Source organism: Anomalospiza imberbis, chromosome 3, assembly GCF_031753505.1.
Source record: "Anomalospiza imberbis isolate Cuckoo-Finch-1a 21T00152 chromosome 3, ASM3175350v1, whole genome shotgun sequence".
NCBI lineage: Eukaryota > Metazoa > Chordata > Aves > Passeriformes > Viduidae > Anomalospiza > Anomalospiza imberbis.
The window spans coordinates 10,542,287-10,551,174 of record NC_089683.1 but is presented as its reverse complement, the minus strand read 5'-3'; positions in this window follow the sequence as shown (position 1 = coordinate 10,551,174).

Sequence of the window (8,888 nt, the reverse complement as noted above, 5' to 3'; positions counted from 1 at the left end):
CATTGTTTTGCTTCAATTTTTTCCTCTCAGTGTTGGACTTCTTTTTTCTCTTTTGTGATATATGTGGTGGTTATGAAAGTTGTGCCTGTGAAAACAATACTGACAAAGAGTTCTATTCAGTTCACCCAGGAATACAACAGGAATTATACTAAAGATATCCAGCTATTGTAAAGTCATGGAATAAATGAGGTTGAAAGAGACCTCAGGAGTCATCTGGTCAAAACTTGTACTCAGAACTTCAAAATTAGATCAGATTGCTCTGTGCTTTGTTCAGTCATGTTTTGAAAATCTTCAGGGGTGGAGATTGCACAGCCTCTTTGGGCAATCATGCCAGTGGTTAACCACTGATTGTGAATGGTTTTTCCTTATATTCACATTCAGTCAGGATTTCTCTTGCTGCAGATTGTGACTATTTCCTTCTGTTCTTTTGCCATGATCAACTGAAATAGTTCGGTTCTGTCTTCTCTGCAACCCTCCTTTAGGCAGCTGGATACAACAGTGAGTAAATGCTCCTCATGCTGAGAGCCCAGATCTCTCAGCCTCTCCTCCTATTTCATCATGAGTTGCAGTCCTGAGACAGCTCAGTGGCCTTGGTTGAACCCATTTGAGGATGTTCATGTCATGTTTGTACCAAGGGGCCAAACTGAGCACATTAGCCCAGCACACGACAGTCAGGAAGGAATCACCATTTCCCTCAGCCTGCTGGCTATGCTTTGGCAGATACAGCCTCGGGGACAGCAGCCTCATTGGCACAGGGGCCCACTGGGGACTTCTGTCCCATTTGGTGTCCACCAGGACCCCTACCTATATCCTTTGGTGCAAGGGTCCTTCCCAGCCAGCAGTGGTGCATGGGTTTGCTCCATCCCAGGTTCAGGACCTCACATTCCTTTTTGTTGAGCTCTCTGAGGTTCCTGAAGGCCCATTTCTCCAGCCTGTCAAGTCTTTCTGGATAGCAGTCAAACCTCCAGCACACTCAGAGCTCCCCTCAGTTGGCATTATCCACGGAAGTGCCTGCCAGGCTGTCACCCAGGGCAGTGGTGATGGTGTTTGACACCATCCATGCCAGTAACACAGCTGAGAGCTGCCACTCAGCACTGACCACCAGCCAGACTCCAGCTCATTAACCACTCACCTCCAAGCCCAGACAGATTTTCAGCCCCCTTGAATTCCACATCTCCCAAGTTTGGCTACAGCACCTCTCTTGCCTGTGGACATTAATGCTGTTCTGTGGTTGAGGAAGCATTGCAAAAATTCAAGTGCAGAGATCAGAGGCAAGAGAGTTGGGTTGTTTCCCAGTCTCTGCTGTGTGACCTTCAGTAAGTGGCCCAAGCCACAGAGACCAGATGCTACATGTTGTTTAAATAAGTCAGCCTATGCCACAGATTGTAGATGCAGCTGCTTCTGGGGCAAAACTCTGTTTGTGAGACAGCTGAACAAGAGCACATGCCTAGAATTAATAAATAAATTAAAGCAAAAATAAAATTTTAAAACATACTTCTGTAAAGACATTCCGCTCTGGCATTTAAATCTTAGCATAATGTTGTAGGCTCAAGCTTAAGTCCTCCTCTCTACAAAATGGTGACAAGATGGCCCAAACTCATATGCTGCAGGAGTGCCACTAGTGGCACTTCAGTGTTGCATGTGAATAAAGAATAAAATATGCAATCAGCTATAAAACTTTTAGTGCCGCTAAAATCCCCTTGCAAGGTGATTTCAGATGAGGAGCAAGCCATGGCAGTCACTGGATAATTTCTGCGAAGGCTGCAGCATACAGGGTGCTGTATTGCTATTGTCTTCACAATCTGCTGTGTTTTTAGTACCAGATAATATTGAATCAGCAGAAATTCATGTCCAGTGTCAAGATGCACAAAACTTGAATAATTTTAGACAGCTCCATGGGATGTCCCAAGGAACCAAACTTATTAGAGCAGAGGTGGGATCAGAAATCATCTGCAGAAAGAGAGGCAAAAGCCTCCCAGCTACCCCATTGCCAAAAAGGGCCTTTTTCTCACCACAGAAAGTCTCCAGAACATCATTGTCATGATTTCATATTAGGGTTCAGGGAGGGGGGCAGGCACATTTGTGCATGGCTTGCTGTGGTGCGCCCTTCTTTGCATGTGTTTACTTCACACATTGGTAACACAGGGGAACATCCTGGGTCCCAAACAGGGACAGCACATAGTACCTGACCGGGCAACAGAGCTTCTCTAAGCCTCCCTCCACCATACTGGCCTGCTTTTCTGACACCAGGAATCTGGCTTTGGCCTGAAACTCCACGTAGGTATGTTGAATGAAGCTGCAAAGTAAGTTGTATGGATACAACACAGATACAGTTCTGTTTCTGTGGGGGGGGGGGGGGCCTGGTAGACAAAAAGCTGGACATAACACAAGAGTGCCCTTGCAGCCCAGAAAGCAAATCATGTCCTGGGTTATACATCCAAAGCACTGTGGGCTCCAAGGAGAAGGAAGGGATTTTGCCCCATGAGTCTGCTCTCATGAGACCTCACCTGCAGTGCTGCATCCAGCTCTGGGGTCTGCAGCACAAGAAGGATATGGATGTATTAGAGAGGGGCCAGAGGGAGCCACATAGGTGGTGAGAGAGCTAGAGCATCTCTCCTGTGAAGACAGACTGAGACCTGGAGCAGAGAAGGCTCAGGTGAGATCTCTAAGCAGGAAGATCTCCAAACAGAGATGCCCTAGTAGCCTTCCAGTACTTAAGAGGGAAACTTAACTATTTAAACTAATAAAATACAGGGAAAACAAATTTTACACTGGCAGATAGTAATAGGGCAAGGGAGAATGGTTTTAAACTAAAAGAGGACTCAGATTAGATACTGGAAATAAATTCTTTTCTTTGAGGGTGGTGAGGCACTGCAACAGGTTGCCCAGAAAAGCTGTGGATGCCCTATCCCTGGGCATGTTTAAGGTTTTACAGGGCTTTGAGCAGCCTGGCCTAGTGGAACGTGTCCCACTCCATGGCAGGGGATGGAACAAGATGATCTTTAAGGTCCCTTCTAACCCAAAGCATTCTGTGATTCTGTGACGATCCGCGCTGTTTGTCCCTGCCTGCTGGGACACCTGTCCCGAGCAGGGATGCTGTCTGCCCCAAACAGACACGGACCAAGAACCCCAAGGATCCCCAAGGACCACTGTGTGGCCCTGAGAGGTTGGAAAAGGGTGCACACTGCCCTGACAGCAGTACCGGCAGAGGATCCAGCTCCCTTCCCTTGCCAAAAAAAATTCCTGAGCAAAAATCCCGGCACAGCATCCATCCACGCTCCCTGAGCCAGAAACTGACGGCGGCGGTGCGGTGCCCCGATGCCGGTGCGCCCGGAGCGGCGCTGATCCCTCCCGGCACGGACCGCGCTCTCCATGCGGAGGGGAAGGGAGACACCTAATGGGAACCGGCGGGGACAGCGAGGTCTAGGGGTTTGAGAACTGCTGGGCAGCTGCCACTCTGAACACTGCTTTTGGAAAGACATCCACCCGGCTAGGCTGTTGTTCCACCCCCAGCGGAAAAATATCATACCTGCAGGTGACAGCAGCATCGTGCACTAGATCAGCCTGGATACCTGGGGACAATCGGAGTCAAAATGGTTTCCCTCAAGAGAACAAAAGGACACTGCACCTTGCTCTCCCCTTCACCGTGGGCCATGAGCACCAGGTCCTACTGAGAGGTGGGGAAGTCTGACAGGTCCCAGGGAACACAGAGGCTCAATTCCTGTAGCGCAGCACTAATTTAATTCACCAATTTCTGACAGTAGAAAGAGCACAGAAGGTACCAGTGATAAGAAGCAGTGACCCCACAGATCATCTTCCCGAACAGATCTCCACTCTCAGGGAGGCTGAGCCTGGTGAGTTATCGATATTCTCGAGTTACCCAGCAAACATCCCCTACTAATCCCCTGCAAGAGTCCCTAGGAGCAAGTACTGTTCCCATTTTGCAGATTTTACATCCCCAAGCATGAGAGGGGCTACAGCTCATCAGACTGATGGAAACTGCATTCATCCTCCTGACAGCAAAATGATGAGAAGAATTAGCCAGTGAGGCCAGGCAGTAGATCACTTCCACAGCCACACAGGCAAGCGTGGAGAACACACAGAGAAGAGAGCAGCCATGAAAGCCACCGAGTGAAATCGGGAAGAAGCCTCACAGATCACTGTTAATGACAGCTGCTCAGCAAGGAACAAAGTGCTTCACACTGGTCATGGGCCGAAGCCCATGGCTGTCCATGCTGGCCATCATCTTAGACAGATGTACAGCATTAGCTTGCCAGGGATTTCAAGCTTTTGTAGTCCTAACCCACGGTGCGGTAACCCGAGATAGGAAATAAAAGCGACTTCTTGCCAGCATTCCTGGATGTGCTTCAGGGTGAAAGCTGTCTGCTCCTCTCTGGCCAAGCTGTGCCTATAACTGTGTGACTCTGGGGAAGCACGTGAGTGTTTTTGTGGTGAAAATGTGACTCAGCAAATTCTGTGCTCAGTTGGATCCTGTAGGAAGCCGTGGGTGTCTGAGATGAAGGTGAAAAATCACCAACAGGCTGCTGACAGATCCTTGGGAGACAGCTGCCCACTGGCGCAGGTACCTGTGGGGAGCAGGATGGGGGATGCCACAGTGCATGGCAGAGAGAGCAGAGATGGTGTAGAAAGACATGGAGATGAATAACACAGGTATTGGGGGTAGTCAGGGAAAAGAGTAAGAGAAAGAAAGGAGCACAGGGCTCCTCTACAGGAGAACAGGAGAGAGGAAAGACATACTCATATATGTTCCCCAAAGAAGGAGCCAGGAAATTATGCTGATAACAGGCCAATATCTATTGTGAACTGACTGTAATAAGTATATCAACAAAATATCTCATTCTTTAACACAGTCAAGCTCTTTTTTTGGTTCATGCCAGTGAAAGGCATGTCACCCTTAGCACAGGACACCAGAGGTAGCAGCAAGGTCAGACACAGGTCTGAGCTTGGTCTGGGAAGGGTTTACTTGGGTTTAAATCTTACTGAAATAAATGAGATTTAAGCAAGGGCTTAACTACTGCACTCAACAGAGATGTTTTCTTGAATCAGGCTCTTCATCAAGAAATGTTAATTAGATGTATTTCCTTCTGAAGACATCTGCCTGTGAGGACAATTTCATCATCTCTGAGATGCTCAAATACAATAGTAACAAGGCTCCACAATCACCTGGGCAGCGAGAGTGCTGAACCTCTCAGATCCCAGCTCTGCTACTGCAAATCATGACAAATAGTGTTGGGTTTTTCTTTCTCTGAAATAACGTCCTAAATAGCTACTTCAGGCCTGCTAAATGCAGGACTACTCCTCATGAGTAAGATGACAGTCCGGTCTTGGGATTCCAGCTCTTTCATACCAGAACTTAACAGTCAGCTCTGAAGACCACCACCGTGCTGGCACCACAGGCACTACAGAAACAAGCAGTGCATGGTCCACCTCCTCCACCTGCGCAGAAAAAAAATCATGTGCCTTCAGCAGAAAATAAACCCATGCAGTCAAATACCGGGGCGGGGGGGGGGGGGGGGGGAGAAAGTCAGACAAATGAAGTAGATGGATCAGATTCCAGCATGCCCCAAAGGTCACTCAATGCAGGGCCTGCCGGAGGGAAGGTGGGAGCAGCGTCGCTCCTCCAGGGAGGGTGCCAAGCTACCAGTCTCTTGATGATTAATCCTGGAGAGCAGGAGGCAGTGGAGAACACCCTGCCAATTGCAAATGTGGTGATGGGGCACTGGGGGCATATATATGCATCATTAGTCATCTGCAAGAATTTTGTTTTTGTAACCTCTGCATTTTTATCTGTCACTTTGAGCAATAAATATGCACTCTCGCCAGTGATTTGACATTACACTTGCTTTGGATGGTTGCCTTTCCCAAATATTAATAGTAACTCATTGTGGACACAGCATTGGTATTTAGTTAGATCAGACCAGCTTCTTTTAAAAAACAACTTTTCGTATAAAGAGAACAGATGTTTTTAATTTACACAAAGAACAAAAACAAAGTTCTATTGTTCAGTTATAGTGAACACAAACATTACAGACACAAAGAAATTAACACCAATTGCATGTTAAAAAAAATTAAAAGCCCATCAAGGTACAGGTCTGCTTATTTGTGCTTTTTCCACCACTTCAACAGTTTAGTGGCATGCAATGATAACAACTGTTGCTTTTTGGAATTCATATGCATTTGGGAGTGGTATGTTTTAAAGATAAAAATGGCATAAACACAAGGGCAATTTCTAAACACACATTATATAGACAATAATAATAATGATAATTATTATTATTATACTTTAATAATAACAGACAAGGAATGTAAACTCTCACAGTCCAGAGCATAAGCCAACTACTTGCTCATGGGGATTGGAAGAAATTGCCTCTTTGAGCTGATTTTTCTATAGTTGTTCCTCACAGGTATATTTTCCTCTGCACCATCTGCAGAGAAGAGTGAGGCCTCAACCCTCTGAAACATGAGTGTGCATATGAAGACAGACAGAGTAGTGACGTCAGTCACTGAGATTATCTTGTGCCATGGTATGAAGTCCAACCAGAACTATCTTTCTATGCTATTTTACCCTGGGAATTCAAGAGCCTTTTGAATACATTTACAAGCTCCTAGTGCATGTGGGTTGGGAGCAGAGCTCAGGCTCACATTCCTGCCAAGGTGACCAAGCTCATTCCAGAACAGCAATGCTACCCTGCAGGTGGAGGCCACTTGCCCATCTCTGTCTCACACACACCCTGAGAAAACACTTCTCAGAGATAAAGCTTTACCTCATTCCCATTTCTCACCTTCTGAACCCACAACCTGGTTATCTAATTCTCATCTTACTCCAAGGTATTTCTTTTCCCATGGAGAAGCATCTCTTCTAGCATCTCCCTGAAGATTTTCTAGAGGCTGTCTCTAGTTGACAGCCACATCCTACCTTCTTGGGCAGCCACTTCTAGGTTTAGAAACACTGACATAAAAATATTTATATCTCTATTTAAGGCTACCCAGTCCTGCAGTTGGAAGGGGACAAGGAGGGCAGAGATACCTTATACTGGCTTTTCCCAACTCATAAGTATAAGCAAAGATTCTATATAAGCTAAGACTGTTGCTCAGAGAAGTTGTGGATGCCCCATCCCTGGAATTGTTCAAGGCCAAGCTGGATGGAGCCCTGAGCAACCTAATCCAGGGGAAGGTGTCCCTGCCCATAGCAGAGGGGTTGGAATTGGATGATCTTTAAGGTCCCTTCCAACCCAAACCATTCTGTGATTTTATGATTCTATGAATCTGCTTTTGATACATTAAAACAAAACTTTGCCCCAACTTTGCCCCATTTCCTCTCCCATTGCTCACTAGTTTGTTTTTTTGGTTCAATAATGGGTGCCATTTTACTATATCCCACACTCAGACTAAGTATCAAATGATGAGGCTTTGAGGCTTACTTCAGATCAACAAACAGGACATAGTGGGAAAAAAAAAAAAAAAAAAACCACCAAACAAACAAAAAACACCAAAACCAACTTCCTTGCATTTTAACCAATTGTAGAAATAAAGTTATCATTAAAAGGCTTGGGATAGAAAAATTTAAAAATCTTTTTCTGTAGTATTCACGTAACCTGGGGATTTCAGCGCCACAGAACAACAGACACAAACACCATGACTCAAAGGGCTGGAGCCTTTTTCCACCACTGAAAGCAAGCCTCACTGGGAGAGGTACTGCTCCAAGTGGCTGGTTTTAAACCTTCTAACACATTATATAATACAAAGCCCAGGTCCAGACCCATGCAGGAAAAAAAGAGAAACCAAAACATTACGTTCAAACAGTACCTTTCAGCTCAAAAGAACCCAAGCCATGAATCATTTTATCCACCACAGAATGCCATCACCTCGAAGCTGAAATGCAGCAGCTGTTTATTACCCTGCAAGAACATTAAGATGGGTGCTCCTTTGCAGCCAAAACAGCAAGGAAAACTGGGTAGACAAATATAATAACCTGGAACATATAGGCTTATCCTCCCTAACTTTATAAATGAGTACCAGAGGAACTTTAGGGACCACAAGCAGCTGATTCTTCCAGACGCCCAGTGCTAACAATGCTTTCCACAGCACTTAAGCGATCCTTGGAAGCTAAAAGCATTTGACCTGGACATGCTTTGCTTTGCTTGGTTGACAGCAAGGCCAAGAGTTGGCTATCACACACTGACCAAAATTTCTATGTCACATCCAAAGTCACTCCTGTCACACTTAGAACCAAATTAATGCCAGAAACACAGTAATCATGATGGTTTGAGTTGTCCAAAGATGCAGAAATTTGTCTCACTGCTTGTGGCAGCTAATTGCAGTTGTGTACCTGCCCTGACAGTTGACTGTTAATTAAGAAATTGTGATCATGCTCTGTCAAACACGGCTCCCTCAGACCCTGACTCACAGTATCTTGGGGAGATGCTACACGTCTCTTGGAAGTGCCTTATCAAAATTGGAACTGTTTGCTATCCAAATATACTGAAGTTTTCACTCAAAATTCAAAATCTCATTGTTACACCACACTCATCGCTGTGGTATCTGAGTACGGCCATTTCCAGCAGAATTCCAGCTCCAGCTGGATTCAGTGAAGAGTCACTCGGACGCAGAGTTAACGGGGGCCAGGATCATGCAGCCTGCGTGGGCTCATGAGAAGTTGTGGCAGAAGCTGGACTTCAGCTCCCACTGAATGAGAAACGGTCTTGTGGCCAAAGGACATTTAATTAGGAGACTGCTAAAGCCCCAGGGCTCCACTCCAGAGCACTCACACAAGATGTGTGCCAGTGTTCCCTGCTGTGCAAAGTGACTGTGTCTGGCAGGGCAGTGGGGAGGGTTCTGCTGTGGTGAGGGTCCTGTTCTGCAGGACC